Source organism: Chiloscyllium punctatum, chromosome 17 (genome assembly GCF_047496795.1).
Source record: "Chiloscyllium punctatum isolate Juve2018m chromosome 17, sChiPun1.3, whole genome shotgun sequence".
NCBI classification, from domain to species: Eukaryota; Metazoa; Chordata; class Chondrichthyes; order Orectolobiformes; family Hemiscylliidae; genus Chiloscyllium; species Chiloscyllium punctatum.
Window position 1 is genome coordinate 100770558 of NC_092755.1, and position 25321 is coordinate 100795878.

The 25321-nt window shown below is 41.6% G+C and overlaps 1 long non-coding RNA gene across 2 annotated transcripts in view; it reads right to left on the reverse strand.

The window, feature by feature from the left end:
* The window catches only part of LOC140487715 (uncharacterized), a 329098-nt gene that overhangs the window by 208803 nt on the left and 94974 nt on the right, over positions 1 to 25321 (reverse strand). The window lies entirely within an intron of this gene.

The following is a 25321-nucleotide window of genomic DNA, read 5'->3' on the forward strand; positions in this document are numbered from 1 at the left end:
GAACGGAATGCCATTATGCCTAGTAGAGAAGCTTTACTTAATCATCTTTTCAATGCCGGGAGAGAGAGATCAGCTTTGAGCCCAAAATATCTCTGAGCAAATAGACCAAAAGTTTCAGGATCTAAGCCTGCAAATTACATTGTGCAATATTATCATATGATGCTGAAATGGCTCTGTTTCAAAGTCTCTTGGCCACTCTTTTAACAGAGACATTTAAAATGCTTGGAAGAAATCGTGTGTTCCTCTCCAAAAATAATGAAGAAAGAAATTTAATAGAAATGCATTAAGTATTCCTGCAATAATGTTATCCAGTGTAATTTCATGCTTAAATCACAAAATCTCCCTTGATGTTCACAGATATTTCTTGAATGCTTTGAATCTCTCTTGATTGACAGTTTAAGGTGTTCCCAGGATCTGCCTGTACAGCACACATGGGAAACATCAATAAAACTGTTTTTAAGATTTATAACACATCAAGATGCTCCAAAACTGCTTTGCTCCCAAACTCAAAAAGATCCAGCTGGTTTCCCTGGCAGCAATCTGTACTGATTGGATGGAAATGACTTGTGTGACTGATTGGGAGGAGGTACAAGAGAACTCAGTTCTGCACTGTCTCCAGTATCATTGAGTCATCTCCTGGCATATTCTATGCTTACTCATTACCGAGATTTCAAACCAGGATTGTAATTTGTCTGTGCTACAGTTCTTTTGAAGATTCTGGAAAGATTTGCACAAATAGAAGTGAATTTGTCTCCAAACCTTCACTCTTCTATAAACAACATGGAAGATTTGTGTGAGGCTCAGCCATTTCCTTCAGATTCACAAACAGGTCTGTTCTTTCAGTTTGCTGCTGTTCCAATTACTTTATCATTTTCCCACTTGTCTGTTCTCCATCTCACTCAGTCAATGCTATCTTCTATTTTGAGAGTTTCAGGCTTGCCAACTCTCATTGTCTGCTATCAAACATGTGTGCTGAAAAATGTGTTGCTTGAAAAGCGCAGCAGGTCAGGCAGCATCCAAGGAGCAGGAGAATCGACGTTTCAGGCATAAGCCCATCTTCAGGAATGAAGAAAGGCTTATGCCCGAAACGTCGATTCTCCTGCTCCTTGGATGCTGCCTGACCTGCTGCACTTTTCCAGCAACACATTTTTCAGCTCTGATCTCCAGCATCTGCAGTCCTCACTTTCTCCTACCAAACATGTGTGCACAATCCTATCAACACCTCCACAACCAGAATCACATCCAAGGCCTACACGTTGAATGTGAAACTTGCACATCTCCTTCCAGTGCCATCCTATTAAGTTTTCAAACTGAGTTTTTCCTTTTCCTAAAATCCCTACAGTGTGGAAGCAGTTTGGTCCGTTGAGTCCACTACAACTGTCCAAAAGCAGCTCACACAGATCCAATTCCCTGCTCTATCCATGGCTAATCCACATAGCCTGCACATCCCTGGACACAATGGGCAACTTAGCATGGCTATTTGACCCAACCGGAACATCTTTGGACTGTGGGGGGAAGCCAGAGCACCCAGAGGGGACCCATGCAGACACAGGGATAATTGCAAACTCCACACAGTCGCCTGAGGGTGGAATCGAACCCAGCTCTCTGGCACTGTGATGCAGCAGTGCTAACCACTGAACGACTGTGCCACCCATCCTCCTGAAGGCTTCTCTTAACTGCCTACATTTTCCTCATGGAAAAGTTGCCATGACAACAACTTGCATGGGTTAGGTGGTTCAAGTGTGGTTAGGTATTTTAGGAGAATATGCAGAATACTTCCCATCTTTCTACCTGATTCCCCTTTCTATCCGTTTCCTCTAATTCTATGATGACCATGGCCTGAATCTTGTATTATTTTGGTCAGACCCTGGATGCAAAATTCATCCCAAACAGACATAGCATAGAGAATCAAACAGACAGCATCAAAGTAGGTTACACAGAAACCATGTCCTCTTTTTACTTCATTAATTGCTGTGATCAAGTAAGAAAGTACAATTTAAAGCTCCCAAAGTCACTTTGACAGGGAAGGTAGTTGGTGGGAGTAGGTGACAGCTAGGTGGGTGTGTGGTAGGGTACCAGATGGGTCAGAAAGTTTGAAGAGCTCATGTCAGGATGGGCTGTCAAGCATCAGCGGAGGATGTTGATGTCAGGTCAGGTGACTGGGGTCAGGAGGGTGGGGTCGATGTCAGCAAACGGATGGTCAACATGTGTGATTGGCGGATGTCAATTTCACAGTAAGCCATAAGTTAGGGCAGATTTTAATTCTGCTAACATTTCCTGGCTAACTATTGAGCTAGATAAGTCAGAAACCCTCAATGTTGATTGCTGTGCTTTTGTGAATTGAAGGTTGCTGCCACCAATCCTCTTTCCTTTGACTCAATCTAAACTCCAAACTGATCTGCAGTGGTGGAGGATCAACCACTGATTAATCTTTACTAGAAGCTTTTGCCTGTTCTAGGTGTGGTTCATTGTATGACAATTAGACATTGTCATTAAGATAGTGAGGAGATCTGTAGCTTTAGGTCCACCCTCCCTACTGTCTGCCTTAACCCGACCCTGGTCTGTATGGCATAATGAGATTGGGACGAGTCTAATGCAGTCTCCACGTTAACCCTTTCAGACTGATTATCATATTTAACAGGTTCCAGACACCAGGCAGTGGCCCATTAGAAGTTTAAACTTTACGCACAATTATCACATAGGCAATGCTTTGGGTCACTTGAGAGGTCCCAGTCAGCATCTTTCAGAGCACGTTCAGTCTCTAACACACCACCCATGCCCTCCACCTCCTCCAAGACTTCCGTTTCCCTGGCCCCCAACGCCTTATCTTCACCATGGATATCCAATCCCTCTACACCTCCATTCGCCATGACCAGGGCCTCCAAGCCCTCCGTTTTTTCCTCTCCAGACGTCCCCAACAGTACCCTTCCACTGACACTCTCATTCGTTTGGCCGAACTGGTCCTCACCCTTAACAATTTCTCCTTTGAATCCTCCCACTTCCTCCAGACCAAAGGTGTAGCCATGGGCACACGTATGGGCCCCAGCTATGCCTGTCTCTTTGTTGGCTATGTAGAACAGTTGATCTTCCGTAATTACACTGGCACCACTCCCCACCTCTTCCTCCGCTACATTGATGACTGCATTGGCGCCACCTCATGCTCCCGTGAGGAGGTTGAGCAATTCATCAACTTCACCAACACATTCCACCCTGACCTTAAATTTACCTGGACTATCTCTGACACCTCGCTCCCCTTCCTGGACCTCTCCATCTCCATTAGTGACGACCGACTTGACACTGACATTTTTTACAAACCCACTAACTCCCATAGCTACCTGGATTACACCTCTTCCCACCCTATCTCTTGCAAAAATGCCATCCCGTATTCCCAATTTCTCCGCCTCCGCCGTATCTGCTCCCAGGAGGACAAGTTCCACCATAGGACACACCAGATGGCCTCCTTCTTTAGAGACCGCAATTTCCCTTCCCACGTGGTTAAAGATGCCCTCCAACGCATCTCGTCCATATCCCGCACCTCCGCCCTCAGACCCCACCCCTCCAACCGTAACAAGGACAGAACGCCCCTGGTGCTCACCTTCCACCCTACCAACCTTCGCATCAACCAAATCATCCGTCGGCATTTCCGCCACCTCCAAAAAGACCCCACCACCAGGGATATATTTCCCTCCCCACCCCTTTCCGCCTTCCGCAAAGACCGTTCCCTCCGTTACTACCTGGTCAGGTCCACACCCCCCTACGACCCACCCTCCCATTCTGGCACTTTCCCCTGCCACCGCAGGAACTGTAAAACCTGTGCCCACACCTCCTCCCTCACCTCTATCCAAGGCCCTAAAGGAGCCTTCCACATCCAAAGTTTCACCTGCACATCCACCAATATCATTTATTGTATCCGTTGCTCCCGATGTGGTCTCCTCTACATTGGGGAGACTGGGCGCCTCCTAGCAGAGCGCTTTAGGGAACATCTCTGAGACACCCGCACCAATCAACCAAACCGCCCCGTGGCCCAACATTTCAACTCCCCCTCCCACTCTGCCGAGGACATGGAGGTCCTGGGCCTCCTTCACCGCCGCTCCCTCACCACCAGACGACTGGAGGAAGAACGCCTCATCTTCCGCCTCGGAACACTTCAACCCCAGGGCATCAATGTAGACTTCAACAGCTTCCTCATTTCCCCTTCCCCCACCTCATCCTAGTTTCAAACTTGCAGCTCAGTTACTAACTCCTTGACTTGTCCGACCTGCCTATCTTCTTTTCCACCTATTCACTCCACCCTCTCCTCCTTGACCTATCACCTTCATCTCCTCCCCCACTCACCCATTGTACTCTATGCTACTCTCTCCCCACCCCCACCCTCCTCTAGCTTATCTCTCCATGCTTCAGGCTCACTGCCTTTATTCCTGATGAAGGGCTTTTGCCCGAAACGTTGATTTCGCTGCTCGTTGGATGCTGCCTGAACTGCTGTGCTCTTCCAGCACCACTAATCCAGTATTTGATTTTCAGCATCTGCAGTCATTGTTTTTACCTACATTTCTTCCTAACCATGACTCGGTTCTTCTCTTCAATTCCTGGGCTCTTTCTCCACTTCTGGTAATATGCTGTAAAACTAACTCCCCTGAATCAGATTCAGGCCCTGAACAGGCTCCATTAAATCTTCCAAATTTCTCCATCCTGTTTCCAACCCTCCTGTTGAGTTCCAATCTTGCACCAGCTCTTCTGATAATGATATTTGTGCTCAGGTGAGGCTTTCCGATATTTATGGAAGAGTGTCACTGCTGCACCTGTCAAATGTTATTTGTCTTATTTTCCTTTATTCTTTTCGCAATAAAGTTGCCTTGTCCTCACTTTCAATTGGCATTTGATGATTCTTCCCCAGGGACATGGATATTCCAGTGTGAAATATTTGCACATTTACTCCACTACATTTGACTCTCTAAATTCAGGAGACCAAGTGCATATTAAGGAACCACTTAGCAAGACGTCTTGAATCTGTTAACGTAATTCTGGCCCTTCAAAAATCATTATTTAAATTTTATTCATAGAGTCATAGAACAAATTCCTTATTTGAACATTCAGACCTTGTTTTCATAAATGTGATCACAAGATAATGTGACTAGGCTCTGGGGTTATTGATAATTAGATGCCTAAAAACAGTGACGCAATGTATATCAACAATAAAATCATCTTGAGATACATAATTAGATAGAACACAAATTCTGAGGTGATAACATCCAGGGCAACATAATCCTCCTTAGATTAAAAATATTTGTGCACTTCTCAAGCAACTTTTATACAACGCATTCTGAAAATCCTCCAGTTCTGTCTCATCCACCATTGATATTTCTTTTCTCAGGTGATCAATAAACAATCTAACTCAGAGATGGACATATTTAAACACGGGTCAGAACGAAATCCACTGAGGCCAGTATCCCATCACCAAATCAAGCTTTATTTATACTTGGAGAGTCCTTGACACTGATCTAGCTCTGTCAAAGCCAGCACTAAGATTGAATAGGATATCTGACACTCCTGTTCTTTTTAAATTTTTTCTATTCCCCACACTACTGCCTGACAGCGGTAGTGCTTATATTTTCCCCAGCATCCATGCTGTGTGTGTGTAGTTGTGAGACACAGTGAAAGACAACAGGTGTATCAATCTTTATTCATTTTCCACCATCAGGAAGAAAGGTAACACCGGAGTGGCCAGAGACAAGCAGCGCCCTCCTCATTAAAGGGCAAACTTCACTCTGCAATTCCCACCTCTCCCTGAAAACCTCGAGGGTGTTGGTACACATCACATGTTCCTCCTCCAAGGAGAGCTGGGGAACACACCTGTTCGTTTTTTTTTGGGGGTGGGCAGATGTCTGACACACCTGTTGTTTTCTTCTTTACTTTCTCTATTTTTTCTTTTTTTTAAATATTCCCCCACATTACCGCCTAACAGCAGTAGTGCTTATTTTTCCCCAGCACCTATGTCGTGTGTGTGCAGGTGTAGGACGCAGTGAAGAACAACAAATGCGTAAATCTTTATTTAACTCCCACCACCAGGAAGAAAGGAAACAACAGAGTGGCCAGTGACAAGCAGTGCCCTTCTCAGAGGACCGCATGATCAAACAGTGATGGGGAGGGCAGGGATTAAATCAAAATAGAATTGGAGAGGGAAATAAAACTTTCCACTCCCTGCGGCACCCACCTCTCCCTGAAAACCTTGAGAGTGTTGGTAGACATCGCATGCTCCTTCTCCAGGGATACCTGGGGAACATTCCCGTTCTTATCTGCCAAGGCTCCCTGATTGGACCAAATTAACAGCCTCAATCAAGGAGCTCATTCTATGATGTCCACCAAGCTCACCTTGTTACAATGACTATAGGGTCCTGATCTAAGTCAGTAAAACTGGCATGGATATCTCCCTGCTGAAGAGAACAACATACAGACAGCAAAGCCACAACATTGTAAGGGAAAATAATCAAATCAAGTGCAGGACTTAGCTTTCTTTAAATTTGATACAATTAATGGGCTTCTTCTGCTTTAGTTGTGACAGCATCACACATTAAGGCCTGTATTTTGAGTGCATTCTGGTAATATTTATATGGTGGCATGAGATACACTAGGGGTGATCTGCTGAGGTTGCAGTCCTGATAATGAAAGTTTAAATGGAATTAATCTCATGATGAGCCTTAAAAATTTCCAGTGATTGGGACAAGCTGCTGAAGAAAATAATCACTGTCCATCTAGCAATGTCCTTGGGAAGGTTGTTGCTACACAGTATCAGAAAGTAATGACATTTATAGTTTTTATGATTTGGAGGAGTCGGTGTTGGACTGAGGTGGACAAAGTTAAAAATCGTACAACACCAGGTTATAGTTCAACAGGTTTATTTGAAAGAGCAAGTTTTCAGAGCACTGCTCCTTTGTCAGGTACTTGGTGCTGGAAAAACACAGCAGGTCAGGCAGCATCCGATTAACAGGAGAATAAGCATTTCGGGCATAAGCTGTTCATCAGAACCTGGTGTTGTGTGATTTGTAGTTTTTATGGACCTTGTGGTTTGTCATTGTCAGACAGTACCAAAGTACAAGATTATGTCAGTTCCCTCGAGTCCATTTTGTAGAAGTGATAGTTTATTTTCCTCCCTCCTTTGATGTAGTGATTCCCATTCCAATTTTTTGATCCAGGAAATGATATTGGGTGTATATTGCACACTGATTCATGTAGTCATTTAGGATTTATTTGAATTACTTCTATTTTATTTACATCTCTTACCATAAGGCTTTATACACAAATTGCATACACTAAGGTTGTACAAACAAATGTTTGATAAAGTGATAACTGATACTTTCATTCTTTCATTGTAATTTTCATTGCAATCCCAAAGGTTGCTCCTCAGAAATCCAAGAATCCTGTTTGCTTTGATTAGTACCCACTGCTAGTGGAATCCTTGTTGAAGGTTGCTTTAAAGATGCTCTCCCAGGTATGGTTGATAAGTTATCTATTGGAGAATCTAATGTTGCAATAGTTAAATCTTTCTGTTGGTGGATCCTGTTTAATGGCACGTGACACAGCATTTTTTGACACTGAATCCAACTTCCATTGGTGCAAATCCAGGACATCGTCTTGTACATGTGATCTTGAACTTTTTCCGATGCACAAAGCAAGTGATGATCTCCAAATAGTTGCACCCTTTATTTTCATCTTGTTGGGAACATTGTTTATATCAACCCAACAGCTTTCCTATTCCAAACAGAATGAAATCTGGAGTGGAAAGGCTCGTGGTCAGACTTTCTGCTCCACAACCAATTGAGGCCCTTAAGTAGCTAATTAATAACCACCATCCTGTTAATTCACAACCGCACCACAGCTGCACAGGTCAACTGCTCTCCATGGTGTAAGTTTGCTTTATTTAATCAGGTGTATTTTCACTTTTAAATACATTATTCCTTATATAAACTTGTCTCTAATTAGCTCATTCTTTAATTACACAAATTCACAAGTTTTTGTAAACTGTATTAACATAGATTGTGAGCAGCTGATTCTTGCACTCACATACTGCCAAACTGCAAATAACTTATTTATTTGTATTTGATATTTTCTGCCTGTTAACAGATCCTCAGTCTATGATAATATGTCACTTTCAATTCCATGCACTTTAATAATGCTTACTCATCTCTTGTATGGAACGTTATACAGTATCTTCCGAAAATCTAAAATCAAAACAATCACTGGTCCTCCTTATCTATTCAACCGGTAATATCCTTATAAAACTCTAATAGGATTGTATTGATTTTGGGGAGTTCATGAACCCAGTTACCTAATGTAGGTGGTTGATAATTTGTAGTAATTTTTGGACTTTTTGTTGAGTTTGATAAGAAGCAGCAGTTTAGAAATGATACAAGTTAATTAACTGAAGTATATGACCACCACATGACGATGCTTCACTGATCCTGAAGTAGTCCACTGGAATGGTAAAGTAGGGGTAATGGGTTTGAAATGGTGGCTTATTTGTCCTGTTGTTGTCTAGTCTTTGGTAGTTACAGTTTGTGTTCTTCCGTCAGGCTGATGTGGAGGAGATCCTGGCCTTCTCCTGAGAAAAAAGTGGCTTGGTCCCCTGGATCCTCTTGATTTCTTTCCCTCTCCCTACCTGGCCTTGTTTATGCACCTTATTTTGGGTCTGGTCATAGAGTCATTGAGATGTACAGCATGGAAACAGACCCTTCGGTCCAACCTGTCCATGCTGACCAGATATCCCAACCCAATCTAGTCCCAACTGCCAGCATCTGGCCCATAACCCTCCAAATCCTTCCTATTCATATTCTCATTCAAATGCCTTTTAAATGTTGCAATTGTACCAGCCTCCACCACATCCTCTGGCAGCTCATTCCATACATGTACCACCCTCTGTGTGAAAAAATTGTCCCTTAGGTCTCTTTTATATCTTTCCCCTCTCATCCTAAACCTTTGCCCTCTAGTTCTGGACTCCCTGACCCCAGGGAAAAGACTTTGTCTATTTATCCTCTCCATGCCCCTCATAATTTTGTAAACCTCTATAAGGTCACCCCTCAGCCTCCGACGCTCCAGGGAAAACAACCCCAGCCTGTTCAGCCTCTCCCTATAACACAAATCCTCAAACCTTGGCAACATCCTTGTAAATCTTTTCTGAACTCTTTCAAGTTTCACAACATCTGAACCATCTTGGCTAATGAATATGGGCAGCTGCTCATGTTGCCATGATGAACACTAACCCCTTGCTCAATTCCATTTAAAAGTTAGTATGCATTCCTTCTGAGAACAAATGGATCTTATTTTCAAAATTACTGCATTTACAGTAGGCAACTGCAAAATCATTTGTTTTAAATTTTAGCCTAGAATGTAACATAGAGATCTTATGCCACTCAGGTAACACTAAATATATAATACTAAGAGAACACTGTTTTAAATGGCACCCCAATTTCTGACATATAACAAACATAATTTTAATTTCGTAAATCTGCACTGATTCTGTTCAAACAGATAATTAGTTTCTAAGTATTCAGTAGTCACATCCTTTATCATAGATTCTAGTGTTTTTCCTACTCTGTTTTCAGTTCTGGAGTTCCCCATTTTAACTCTCCCTTGTTCTTAAATGATGGTGTTAAATAGGTAATGTTCTGATCTGCAGGCACTGTTACAGAATTAACAAAATTTTAAAAGATAATCACCAATTCATCCAATATCACTATAGCTATCTCTTTCAATACTCCAGGGTAAAGATCTTCATGTTCTAGGAACTTTCAACTTTCAATCCCTTTATTTTCCTTAGAATTACTTTTTTCACTTTTTTTTTTCCCATTCCTCACAGTCATGAAACCCTTGGATCTCAATATTTCAGATTCTTTGTATCTTCATTCATGAAGACAGATACAATGTTTATTTAACTTTTGACATTTCTCTACTTCTCAATATTAATATCCCCTTCTCTGCCTAAAATGGATCCACATTTGTCTTTGCTAAACTTTTCCTTTATACGTCGAAGCTTTTACAATCCATTTTTATGTTTCTTGCTGGATAGCATTCATTCTATATAAATTTCTTAGTCCCCCTTTGAATTTGAAAATTCTCCTGTGTCTCAGGCTTTCTGCTTGTCATGAAAATGTGTTGCTGGAAAAGCGCAGCAGGTCAGGCAGCATCCAAGGAGCAGGAGAATCGACGTTTCAGGCATGAGCCCTTCTTCAGGAAAATGGATCCTGGAAAATTACTGCTTGTCTTGACAACTTCTGTCCTCCTATCTTAATCCAATACTACCTCTAATAGCCCTTGTTAGACAGAGTAATATTGCTTTTTGTGTTGAATGTTTTTGCCTTAAAGAAATGTATGTTTTTGTTTTGAAAACCATGCATTAATTCTTTATTTGGTGTTTGTGAATTAATTATCTGATTAAAATTCCAGCAGATTTGACAGCCATTATAATTTACTTCATCAAAACAAGCAAAATTATTTGAAAAAGATTTTCACGTTTGTGTCATGCCTCAATGATTGTTTTTTAATGCTTACTTTCATTCGTAAATGTTTTAGTTTATTTGGATTTGCAATTCCAGCATTAAAATGATTTTCACGTCTTCATTTCCACAATATAAACTGTCAGTCTTAGACAAATATTCATTCGTTCAAAATGAAAGAAAAGTCACTGCTGACATGAAAGCTTTGTCAGTTTTCAACAGAACAGAATATCTCACGCTCACACAATGCAATCGATGTTTCATTTAATTTTCTATAAAATTTGTGGAAGATTGAGAAGCGGGGGAATAGCCAGCAGCACATCACAAGCCAAATAAAGCAGCATGAATGCAAGGACATAAGTGAGCTTCAAGGGCTGCTGTTGCATGAAACCTAATTTTCTCCACATTTGCTGTAATTTTACCCATCCTTCGGGAGTTCAGTTGTAAAACTGTGCAATATATATTGTTTGTAGCACAGTCCCACTGATAGGTTGATTTATGCTTGTTTTATGTTCGTTTTTACATTGTGCTTGATGTTAATGAGATTCTCAGAGAATCCTGGCATAATTCACCATCAGCAAGATTGGCATAGAAGCCTGTGTAATTTCAGTTCAAATCAGATCAAGGAAATTCCATCCCAAGAATATCTAATATTACATAAATGTGCTATAGGCTTGATTAAATATACCTTCATGTACTTTGCAACGTGCACTTTTGTAACCGGGGTCCTCTTACAGAGCACAAACTGGGATCAGGAGTGACATCTTCAGACAAACAAGACTCATGGTTAATGGTAAAAATATTGTTTGTTATGCAATGCACCACAACTAATCAGGGAAATTTACCTGAGGATTTTACAATAGGTCAAGGAGTATTTTGTGAGGTTAAGGGGTAATTGAGAGCCAAGTAAGGAAGACTGTGTTAATTAGTTAAGGATAAACAGATGAATAATTGATGATTTTGCCTTCTATTAAAATATGGTAATTACATGATTGGATTGTATACCGCTGGATTAGTTAAATGTTGAGGATCTGACTCTTGGTACCTGTGTGTGTCAGTCACGGCAGTAATATATGTTAGCCCATATGAACTGTGGAGAATTAACGTTGCATCTGATATGATTTCTTCATGACAAAGAGCCATTCCATACTCGAAATGTTAACTCTGTTTCTTTCTCCACAGATGTTGCCAAACCTGCTGAGTTTCTCCAGCATCATGTGTTTGTTTAAGATTTCCAACATCCGTAGCATTTTGTCTTTAATATGAACAACAGTAATTTTGGTTTTTTTATAGCCAATCAAGTTAATCTAGTCCTCTGATAATGTTGGACCTATATTGATTTTAAAATTCCCATCTTTGTTTCCAAATCTTCATGTTCCTCTCCTTGTCTTTGTAACCTCCTCCAGTCCTTCCAAGATATACATATGCTCCTCCCATCCTAAACGCTCTGCATTTTCAATCTCGCATTCTGCCATCAGCTGCCATGCTACTGATCTCTGAATTGAATTCCCTCCCCAAACATCTCAACTCCTCCAAACATTTTCTTTCTTTAAGGTGCTCCTTACAACCAACCTCTTTGATCAAACTTTAGATCAATCCCTTAATGTCATCTTATGTGGCTGCATTAAATTTGGTTTGAATATGATGTCAATATGTTTGATGTAGACCAACAGATTAATAGGGCAGGATTTTCCCTGTGGGCTCATGAATACTTCCTCCATGGATGAGACACCTATGCTGTGTGGGAAACACAGTCATTCAAAATGATTCTCCCTGATCTTCTGGTAATGTGTCTCATCATTACAGTCAATTAAATTTCAACTAGTTTGTCTGATGATTACAATATGTCTTAAATGTTTGCTTCTGTGTTGCTTGTATTCAGTGGAAGTGTACAGAGTGCGGCGTTGCCAACATAATCTTGGGTATGCAGTTGCTGAAATCACTAAAGGTAGCAATGCAAGATGAAAGGGCCATAAATATGATTTGGAGGTGCCAGTGCTGGACTGGTATGTACAAAGTTAAAAACCACACAATACCAGGTTATAGTCCAACAGGTTTATTTGGAAGCACTAGCTTTCGAAGGAGCAGCACTCCAAAAGCTAGTGCTTCCAGATAAATCTGTTGGACTATAACCTGGTGTTGTGTGGTTTTTTTTAACCATAAATGAGTATGATTAAGATTATGGAATAGAGCTTGGAGAGCATTTGAATCAAAACGACAGGTATTAATGTTTAATTCACATAGAGCCATGGTTCGATGTTACTTCTGTTGTATTGTGAACAGTTCAAAAGGATATTGAAGCACAGAAAAAAGGTTCAATAATGCCAACTGATTTGAGAAAGTATGTGTCTATGAGGAAAAAAAAAGAGTAGGTCCGAGTAGAGAAAACAAAGAAAGTTTAACATCAGATCCCTTCATACACTTTAAAGACAGCTAAGGTGGACATAGAGGAACTACGGGTGAGTCTGAGACAAGGCAGTATAAGTAGGAGATTGTAACTAACAGAAAAATTCAGATTTACAGGGAATTTCTTTGCATAGACAAATGAAAATTTATAAAAAGGTGCTGCCACAGGGAGTGGTTGAAGCTGATTGAGTCGAAGTGGTTAACTGAAGGTTTGATGTATCCATAAGGGAAAATAGGGAAGTAGGGTTTCAGAGAAATGTTTTTAAAAATTATTAGGGTTATGTGGATGCTCATGTGGACTATAAATGAGAGTAAAAACTATTTGTGGCAAGTGGTCTGTTTTTGTTCTGTAGATTCTGTGCATAATTTGAAAAGTCACCCCTCTCTATACAGTCATATGCCCCTATCACAAACTACACCCAAACCCCTTCCGGTGTTCAAGGCACTGGGAGGTGTTTCAACACATCAAGACACTTACCTTGCCCTTTCAAATTTAACATGTAGATATTAGGCCCTGGATAAGGCTCTGCAGGAGGCCAAAAAAAAATCCTCGTTTACAAAGAAACAGTCACAGCCATGAGGAAATCATCTACCACTCAAAGAAACAGTCACAGCCATGAGGAAATCATCTACCACTCAGAGAAACAGTCACAGCCATGAGGAAATCATCTACCACTCAGAGAAACAGTCACAGCCATGAGGAAATCATCTACCACTCAGAGAAACAGTCACAGCCATGAGGAAATCATCTACCACTCAGAGAAACAGTCACAGCCATGAGGAAATCATCTACCACTCAGAGAAACAGTCACAGCCATGAGGAAATCATCTACCACTCAGAGAAACAGTCACAGCCATGAGGAAATCATCTACCACTCAGAGAAACAGTCACAGCCATGAGGAAATCATCTACCACTCAGAGAAACAGTCACAGCCATGAGGAAATCATCTACCACTCAAAGAAACAGTCACAGCCATGAGGAAATCATCTACCACTCAAAGAAACAGTCACAGCCATGAGGAAATCATCTACCACTCAGAGAAAATGTAATAGCATGCGAGGAGGAGACCTAGCCAGTGGGATTCTAACAACTGATCCAATGTGGGAGCTGTCAGCTTCCCAAGTTAAACACAGTTTTAGTGAAGCACTCTTTATGAGATAAGTGTGAGTTCCTCACCTACTCACACTCCTTCACAAAATCTTTCAATCTCTTCTGGACATGACTCCAATCTCTCTCAATTACATTCCTTTCCCAGCCTTCTGAATCACAACAGTACTCCCAACCACACACTTTCAATTAGATCTCCCCTATAAGTAACAAGGACCCCACCCAGAAACCAGGCACTAATTGCTTCCTACAACCAATCTCTGCCATCTACTGCCCAGACTGTTCATTTGGCCAGCTCCCATGAGACTAGAATTATTGTAACAGTAATAAAAGGTGCTATCATTAGGTTCAACACTTCCTCTACATCATTGATTTTGTCAGACTTTCCAGTCAATGCCAGCCTCCCCTACACCCTATTCATCTTAACTCTGAGATAGTTGCTGGTAATGAAATCCTTTTCTCTATTTAAATCTAGTATTTCACTGGCATGAGAACACATGATGTGCAGTAGACATTGGATGGGAGTGTGCGCCCTACCCCATTAGTTGATATTTATCCATCTGGGTTTTAACTCCATTGTGACTCACTTCCACATCCATTTTATTCCTTTCCAGTTTTTGTTCACAGCACAATCTCCGTTTTGATACTTTCCTTGAACTGAATCAAATCAGCATGTTTCTCCTGTCCCCACCACCTCCTACTATGAATATAAAAATCATAAGAGATGTAGAATAGGTTGCAGATTCTAATATCGCAATAAAACTACTTTCTATTTTAACGAACAAGCTAAATAAAGCTACACTTCCATAAAATTTCTATCAAAAGGAAGCAAAACTTTTAACAAAAACATATTTTTGGAATTCAGTCAATTAACTGACTTGCTCCTGGAAACATCATCATAAAACGCTAATCCTGGTCCATCCAAACTAACCAATCAGGTTTGTTGGAAAATTCAAAATATCTTTATCAATTGTGTAACTTTCAAAAGCCAATCAGGATGGTGTTTCAGAAGCATCTGAACAAGTGATGTTTTATTTGTAAGAGGCAAAGTTGAATTCTAGAGGGCCTCAAGATGATCCTTGTGACTGTGTTAAGCAATCAATTATAAAATGCATCAACCAGGCATATGCTAAAAAAGGACAGAAAAAGCAAAAAGAAAATTGCAGAGGGGAAGCAAGAAAAATAACTTCAAAATCTTTAAGATGTAAACTAATTTAGTGTAATGGGAAATCCTCAGCCAGTGAAAGTGGAGAGTTCAAAAGCAGAGAGTTCAAAAGCAGAGAGCTGCAACTGAGGTAACACATTTCATTCTGACACCGATAACAAGGAGGAAAAACTGCCCCTGCTCTATCACTGAAAAAGATCAACTGGAATTGTTTTAATAAGCACGAGTGCAATTTACCATTAGTTTGAATATTCATCACTATTGCACAAGAATGAAAACCTGGCAACTTCTTAAATGCGGAGGTATGTTACAAGGTAGATGTTTCTCTGCAATTTTACGTGAACAAGTGAGAAATTCTGCTCTAAATCATAAATAAATGTACATCTGTTATTGGTGTTGTTTTATGCACTGCTTGCATTGTCAATAGGCTGTCAAGTAGTTAACAAGAAAGGATAAGGAAATCTTGTTAAGTGGTTGGTAAGTTAGGACTGCCTTGTTAAAATTAAATAGAGAGGAACTGGTGAAAAGCTACTAAGTTTGGAACTCCAAGTGAGCACATGTTTCAGCAGAAGGAAGGATAGGGTGTGCAGAGAACAATCCTCCTCTATTCCAAATGTGCTATCTTCTGCCACTCACTACCACTATCAGACTGGCTACATTATTGTATCCCTGTTGTATCTCTACCGGGGCCACTTGTTTCCTGGCCATGCCTGACTTGATCCTGTTGCTACTGCTAGCTTTGTCCTCACCGCCATTGGCATGAGCACCTCATGATCAGGCCCAGCCAAACCAAACTCTAACTTTGTTTCTCAAAAATTATTTATTCACAAAGTATATTATGAAAGACAACAACTTGAATCATGCAGAATTTACAATAAGATTCAATTTGTCTCCATGCACCAAGTTCCACTTCCAAATGCCTCAACTGCCCTTGAATCAAAAATGCATCATCAACGCAAATGTTCTTCCTCAACCCTGACTGAACATATCGCTCTGAAAAACAACTACAATGAACATGCACACAAAATGCAGGCCCGTGAGAGCTGGAGGAACGGTGGGGCTTAGGCCTTTGGGGAACGGTGGCTGTTGATGTAGAAGAACAGCTGTCTTAACTCAAAGCTCTACCCCATTGCTGCCTCAGAGGTCATGATCACATTTGGGACCCTGATCCCCAATTAAAAAGCCTTGGCCAATTCCTCCTAAATGACAGTTGCACCTCTTAAATGGGGAAATATATTGTGGCCGAAAGCAGTGTAGAAGTATAATATAGTAAGTGATCTAACGCAGTTGCAAAAGGCAATTCTATCCTTGACACACTTTTTGTAGTTTTGCTTGCAGCAATTTGCAGATTTCAAAGAGCAAAGAACAATACAGCAGAGGGACAGGCCCTTCGGCCCTCCAAGCCTACGCTGACACATTTTGCCCTTCCATATTAAAGCTGTCTTCACTTACAGGATCCGTATTCCTCTATTCTCTTCCTATTCATGATTTGCCCAGGTGCTTCTTAGATGCTGCTATTGTGTCTGTTTCCACCCCCTCCTCTGGCAGTGCGTTCCAGGCACTCACCACCCTCTGTGTGAAAAACATGCCTCACTCATCTCTTTTAAACATCCCCCCTGCACTTTGAACCTGTGTCCCCTAGTAACTGACCCCCCCATCCTGGGAAAAAGCCTCCTACTTGCTACTCTATCCATGCCATTCACAATCAAGGGCTCATGCCCGAAACGTCGATTCTCCTGCTCCTTGGATGCTGCCTGACCTGCTGCGCTTTTCCAGCAACACATTTTCAGCTCATTCACAATCTTATAAACTTCAATCATGTCACCCCTAAATATCCTGAGTTCCAATCAAAACAAATCCAGTCTATCCAACTTTTCTTCATAGCTAAAATCCTCCATACCAGGCAACATCCTGGTAAACCTTTTCTGTACCCTCTCCAAAGCATCAATATCCTTCTGATAGTGTGGTGACCAGAACTGTATGCAATATCCAAGTGTGGCCTAACTGAAGTTCCATAAATCTGCAGCTATCTGTTCTTGTACTTAATACCCTTCCAATGAAGGCAAGCATGCCACAGGCCTTATTTACTACCTTACTTACCTGTGCTGCCACCTTCAATGATCTGTGGACCTGCACACTCAGATCGATCTGCACATCAATACTCTTAATGGTTCTGCCATTCGTTGTATAATTCCCACTTGTACTTGATCTTCCAAAACATATCACCTCACATTTGTCTGGATTAAATTCCACTGCCCTTTTTTGCCCATGCCTCCAACTGATTTATGTCCTGCTGTCTCCTCCAACAATTCTCCTCACCATCCATAACACAGTCAATCTTTGTATCATCTGCAAACTTACTAATTAGACAAGCCACGTTTTCCTCCAAATCTTTTATGCAGATCATGAACAGCAGAGGTCCCAGCACTGATCCCTGTGGAACACCACTCGTCACAAACCTCCATTCCGAAAAGCATCCTTCCACCGCTACCCTCTTTTTCCTATGAGGAAACTAGTATCCACCTTGTCAGCTCACCCCTGATACCATGCAACTTCATTTTTTGTACTAGTCTGTCATGAGGGACCTTGTCAAAGGCTTTATTGAAGTCCATGTAAACAACATCAATTGCTTTTCCCTCAATCATCTTCATCAGCTCCTCAAAAATAAACGCAATCAAGTTAGTAAGGCACAACCTCCTCCACACAAAACCATGCTGTCTATCACTAATAAGTCTATTTGCTTCTGTATGTGTATTGATCTTGTCCCCGAGAATCTTTACCAATAATTTCCCTACCACTGATAAGAGGCTCACAGGGCTGTAATTTCCTGGATTATCTCGGCTACCATTCTTAAATAGTGGGACAATATTGTCTATTCTCCAGTCCTCTGGGACCTGACTTGTGGCCAAAGGCGATACAAAGATGCCTGTCAATGCTCCAACAATTTGTTCTCTTGCCTCCCTCAGTATTCTAGGATAGATCTTAATCTATCTTCTCTACCTTATCGACCTTAATGTTTTTTTAAGACACACAACACCTCTTCCTTTTTAATAGCAGTCATAATCCCATTGATGAAGTGAAAACATTTTCAGCATTCGTCCATACCGATGTTGGCATAAGGCAATTGCTCCCTAAAGCTTCTCCGCAAGTCTGATCTCTTCCTGAAAGCCCTTCCCTAACCTCTTTCTCCTATTCCTTCTTTAATATTTGCAGTACTTGGCCTCTTCAACATCTCAGTCTCAGTGACGAAGGCCAATCAATTACCCATGTCTGGAAGCAACTTGTTTCACCACAATTTTGAATAAATGAGCAATTAATTCAGCATGATTGGATATTTGCTTATGGGTATTCAATTGTTAAGCAAGTATAGAAAAGCTCCAAACAGTGAGCAATTGTACCAACAGCCAGAAGAAAAACATCGACAACAAATCTGTAAGTAGTCCATATCTTTTTTTAAAAATGGCTAAGAAAATATTTGAAAAGTATTTAAACTAATTTCCGCAGTGAGTGATGAAAGTGCAGAGTCAGAACTGCTGAAAATGCAACTCTGCAAACTGAGTGCATCCCCATTTAATAATTCTCGGTTTAACCTTAGACTCCACTTTAATCACAAGACAGCACAACTCCATAAAAAAGGAAGCAATGAGAAATCCCAAGTGCCTAATTATAAACTCCAACTCATGAGAGTGCCAAATATGTTGTTACACTCAGTGTCAGTCAATGAGGAGCAATGTCCTGTTCCCTGTGTAGGATCACTTCTTCTGCCTTACCACTGTGCTGTCCTTTTGCTCCTAAAGGTGTAAAACCCTTTCATTTTATCCATATGCCTTTTTTTTTAAATTTCAAACTCCATTATTCAGCAATATTTCTGGTCATGTCTAATGCTGACCAATCAACTTGACATCTACTCCCAGAAGTCTTTTTGCAGTTTACTGTGATGCAAATTCATGAAATCTGAAGAGTTAAAACTCATCACTTGAATCAAATGTAATGAATTGGCCTGTGTAATGCCTATTTCTGCTTAACCACCTGCAGCATCCTAATGGTGCAATGTGGAGTCTGAGATACGTTTGTACACATCTGATCAGAAATAGGCCGGATGCTATCTTAGTTCAAGGATTAACCACAACATTTCATAATCGACAGAACAATCAATTTGCAACACTGACTTGAAGTCAATGCCAACTTCCATCCTATGACCCATATTGTCCTCCAACAAATGCACCCTTTTGCAAAGGGCATTCAGGACCTCAAGTCCCTTAGGAACATACAAGCTATTTGGGAGAGTGGAAGGGAAGACTACAAGCCAAATGGTTAATATTTTAAACCTGTGTAGGGCTGAAAGTTCCTACTGGAGGATGCATGGAAAAATACAAGGTATGTTTGGCAGGACTATGATGCGCATTCAGGAAATAACAGACAATATCTGTGGCCATGGATACAGTGATCAATCACAAATTGGTGTGGCAATGGGTGAGAAATGTAGCACAAGTCTGGATATTCTGGGAGCAGTAATCTGCACACCAGCAGCAGAGGACATTAGGTTGTTTTCACTAAAATGAAGCAGCAGTGAAATTTAGAAGTAGTTCTAAGTAATGAAGCAGACACTTTCATGACAACACCGCACACCTCCCTGACATGGTGAAGGAAGGGACAAGAGGTCCACTTGCAGATGGGTGAGCGTTAACAAACTTTATTAAAAGACTTTATGAAGCACACAGAGAGGATGTCTACTGGAACCCGACAGACTCAGGCTCCAGTTTCACATAATCAAATGCCAGTATGACATAGTTCCCTTTGTTCAGTACAGGCATAATTTCCCTTAATTCCATAAGGAAGGGTCATAATGGTGCCCTGTTTCACCTCCCTCTCCAGTAGGCTATGGTGGCAATGATCCCATCAGCATGGTCATAAATCAACCTCAAAACCAGTCACAGTTGGTCCAGTAAGACACCAGACCTGAGAATAGAACAGCTTGTGGCAGTAGAGAGCTGGTTAGTGCTCAGATTGTCACACTCATTCGTGTGTCAAGATTCTTACCAGGTAGCGAAAAGTTGACAATTGGCAGCAACTAAAACTTGTTAACCTCTTTATCAATGGGCCTAACTTGCTTCAATAATATCCTGCTTCTGATCTCACCAAACTCACCCAACAACCTAGCAGCTGGGAAAACCCGATACAAGAAACAGCATGGGAACTTGGTGGATTCAGATCGCTACTTCATCTGAATGATCTCCATCTTACCCATGACAAAACAGCAGCCCAGGGCACAATACACATATACCCTACCTCCATAGACATTGGTATCTGACATACAGCAAATACTTGCCTCCACCCTGCAACACTGGCAACATTCCTTCGATAGGATACACTAGCAACCAGCTGTGGACATCCACATCAGGGACAAGCATCCAGCCCTGCTCTGGACCAGGCTGCTTACTTGGGATGTTTGCTTGTTGTATTAGCATACATTCACCCAGTGGCAACGAGAATGTGGCTGCGCTGCTCAGCCGACCTCGGACAAGGGCATGTACATATTGCCGTACGACACATCAGCATCACACCCGTACCGCGTGGCAGCAGCATTTGCACCAAAAATGTTGCAATGAAGTCCTAAGCAGCAGTGGATACTTGCCTACCTGTCTAACCTGTCATTGTTGGACAACACAATTGTTTGAGGTATTCATCCACCTATTCTGGTTAATAGCCATAAACCAATTAATTTCTTGGAATTTTACTGTGATTTTGAAAAATTATTTAGTTTGCATCTGATGCCATTCTGATTAGGTTTGTACATAGCATGATCAGCCAACACCATGCGATTAATTACCATAATAAACTCTGCTTGCAAATTGAACTGAAAGTACTATGAATGCATGCAATATATCTAAAACTGCTTTCATCCTTCATTCTGACATTATTTATTGAAACATATGGCATTTTAAACTTTGGAATTAACTTACAACTATAATTTATAAGCAATATACAGTTTTAGACACTAAAGCAAGTACCACTCTTGCATCTACCATATCGTGGGTAGAAAAGGATTTATATATCATGTCATCCACAAATAAATGGAAATTTATATCTTAAATGGGTTTGTTTTCATGATTCTTAGTTAAAATGATTCTCACTACAAAACCTTTTATTTACAATCAATTTAGCAGAAAATTTGCCTTTTAGCTCTGCCTTTCAAATCAAGACAGTTCCATTAAACATCAATGGCATGAACTGAAATTTGGTCCCATAGACACTAGAGGGTTGGAGACGATTCGCACGGCAGATTCTAACAGTTTAAACTTATTTGCGGTGGTGAATTGTCTTCAGTGGCCAATGGGCGGTGGTTAAGTGTCCTCGGTGGTCAAAGGGCAGTGGCTAATCGTCGGCGGCAAATCTGCTGTGGAGAATGGTCCCATCCCGGACACTCGATTGTAAACAAGGTTTCTGGTATCGAAATGCTTTATGTTGACTATGGAACCCTGAATTAATTGTGTAAGGTATTGAAAGTAATTACAATCTTCCACCAGGTTGTGAAAATGTATCATGCATGACTCCATCCAATCTGACATCAACCAGTGAAAGTCTTCAATGTGAGGACCTAATTTTTCACCATATTGACTACAAATTTTGCACAAACAATGATGCAACGCAATTGCTTTGTTTCTTGCTTAGAAGCAGATACTGGAAAAAAGAGCAGTAGAATAAGCACCTCTGAAGTGCATCTCATTTTGCAATGTTATCTCATCATCAGCTGCAGATGGGGAACAGAGAGGACTTTATACACACATTGCCACATAATAATGTAGCCACTTTAAGATCTGCTGCTGTTCACACACCAGCATAGCATCTTGTCAGTCAGCATTTCAAATATTTGTATTTTCAACAACAGTTACCAGGCTCTGAACAATGTTTACAGTTTGACAACTGTTCACCCTAAATTTTGGGGCATGTTTTGATTAGACAAACAGAATTTAACAGGGCCAGTAAAATATTCACAAATGCACAGATTTAAGACTTAAATGAACAAGCGTTCAGACACTTTGTGAAGTTAGAGCATTGACCATGCGAGATCACACATTTAAATACGCTCCACTCATTCCTACCTAAGAATTATTTTGAATCAAAAGGGCAGTGCAAACGAAATCACAAAATAAATTTGGTTAAAGGTGCTCCATTTATAGCTAAATAACTAAGAAAAACTAAGAAAAGTAAGAATTTGAAATATCAGCAGCAAACTCTTAGGTACGTTGCAGACTGTTTGAGAGAGGCAAAATGGCCTCATACATTTTAGGTTCTTTGTTGTAAATTAGATGTTTGAAAATGGATCATGATCCATCAAGATTTCTGCCTTTAATAACATGCTAACAATAGAAGATTACTCCTAGGCCCACAGGTAGTGCTATAAAATATATTTAAAATCTAGGATTCTTAGGTCAATGTCAACAAGTGTGGCGCTGGAACATTTTGGCTGCACGGCCTTTGCAGTGATTTACCAAGGTCAGCCAAGTGAACCTCAGAATATCAGTTCCCTGATTGGAGCTGATAATTTGATCCAATTGGGGAGCCCTGGCTGACAGATAACAGGAGAGTCAGACATCTTATTCGCTCACAACTAGCTCTGAAGGAGCTGGATTAGTGTCAAGGACTCTCCACGTATAAATAGATGGTGATTTGGTGACAAGATACTGGTCTTTGTAGAGTTATTTTAGCATTAAAATCTACAAAAAGACTTCCTTTATCTTTAAGGAATGTCAAACAAAGGCACCTCATTGTATGAAGAAATTATCCTGGACTATATAGATAATTCCCTTAACATATCTATTTGAATATTCATTTTATCTTTAGGCCAATTAGAAAATTGTGTTTAAATTTAACCATCTTTGTTATATAACCATCTTTGATTGACCATGTATTCTATGACATGATACTTTTTCCTATAATGTTATTCAGAACAGATACTTATAATAATGAATGTTCATAAGTATTAAAATGATGTAGTCTCATACTTAATTCCTCTGAACTCAAACAGATAACAAGGCATTAGAATTCCTAAGTTAGGATTCCATGTAATGACATTGGTTAACTCAGCGAAGTTGTTTCTTCTGTAATACACCTTAACTATCCCATGCTTGAAAGGTGTGGTGCTGGAAAAACACAGCAGGCCAGGCAGCATCTGAGGAGCAGGAGAATCGACGTTTTGGGCATAGACCCTTCTTCAGGAATGAGGCTGGTGTGCCAAGCGGGCTGAGATAAAAGGTAGGGGGGAGGGAATTTGGGGAAGGGGTGCTGGGAATATGATAGGTGGAAGGAGGTGAGGGTGAGGGTGATAGGCCGGAGAGGGGATGGGGACGGAGAGGTCGGGAAGAAGATTGCAGGTCAAGAGGGTGGTGCTGAATTCGGGGGTTGGGACTGAGATAAGGTGGGGGGAGGGGGAATGAGGAAGTTGGAGAAATCTACATTCATCCCGTGTGGTTGGAGGGTTCCTAGGCGGAAGATGAGGCGCTCTTCCTCCAGGCGTCGTGTGGCCAGGGTCTGCGATGGAGGAGGCCAATGACCTGCATGTCCTTGGCGGAGTGGGAAAGGGAGTTTAAGTGTTCACTCACGGGGCGGTTGGGTTGGTTGGTGCAGGTGTCCCAGAGGTGTTCCCTGAAACGTTCCGCAAGTAGGCAGCCTGGCTCCCCAATGTAGAGGAGACCACATCAGGTGCAGCGGATACAGTAAATGATGTGTGTGGAAGTGCAGGTGAATTTGCAACGGATATTGAAGGATCCATTGGGGCCTTGGAGGGAGGTGAGGGGGGAGGTGTGGGCACAAGTTTTGCACTTCTCGCGGTTGCAGGGGAAGGTGCCAGGAGTGGAGATTGGGTTGGTGGGGGGTGTGGATCTGACGAGGGAGTCAGATTGGGGTGGGGAGGAAAATATATCCTTGGTGAAGTCTGTTTGGAGGTGGTGGAAATGAGGGAGGATGATACGATGTATCCGGAGGTTGGTGGGGTGGAAGGTGAGGACCAGTGGGGTTCTGTCCTGGTGGCAATTGGAGGGGCGGGGTTCAAGGGCAGCGGTCCAGGAAGTGGAGGAGATGTGGTGGAGAGCATCGTCAACCACATCGGAGGGGAAATTGCGATTTTTGAAGAAGGAGGCCATTTGGGTTGTTTGGTGGTGAAATTGGTCCTCCTGGGAGCAGATGTGGCAGAGGCGAAGGAATTGGGAATATGGGATGGTGTTTTTACAGGGGGCAGGGTGGGAGGAGGTGTAATCTAGGTAGCTGTGGGAGTCGGTCGGTTTATAGTAAATGTCTGTGTTGAGTCGGTCGCCTGAGATAGAAATGGAGAGGTCTAGGAAGGAGAGGGAGGAGTCTGAGACGGTCCAGGTAAATTTGAGGTCAGATTGGAAGGTGTTAGTGAAGTGGATGAACTGTTCAACCTCCTCGTAGGAGCACGAGGTATCGCCAATACAATCATCGATGTAGCTGAGGAAAAGGTGGGGGGTGGGGGGTGGTGCCAGTGTAGCTGCGGAAGTTGGACTGTATCTATCCCATGCTGGTCTGAAAATTCCTAAGGAGAGCAGCGTTTCATTACAGTATCCAGTCTATAAATAGTAATGCTGACTAAGTTCCTTTACTGCTCTGAATTTTGTTGGTGGAGGTTTTAGTCTAACAATAAGTTCAACTGAAGAGATATATCTTGCCGGGTTGGGAAATGACACAGCACTGCTCACAGTGTCCGGGGGGAAGCTCGCCCAGAGTTGTTACACTTGGCACAACCAAATAAAACAGAGCGCAGCTTCCTTCAAAAACAAGAGCAAAGGAGAAGCAGAGGGGAAATGAAAACAGAGGAAATACCAAGCCAGCAATTCTGCCATATCCTGTTTGCAGCATTTCATCAATGTATCCAGGAAACAACCCTTATGATGAATGTGGACATTTTCACCCTGAATGTTGATTCTGCAGAATGTACCCTGACTGGATAATGTGAAGCATCTCACCAATGGGTAGGCTGAATTGCTTTGTCTCTGACCACAGTCTCTAGTACCTTATGGGAGGCTGTCGGGGAGCTGCCACATAGTAGTTTACTAAAAACAAAAGTGCCAAAGAAGAAAATAAAAATGCCTCAAATCAAATTAATTAATAGTTCAAAAAAGATATTGCATATCTCA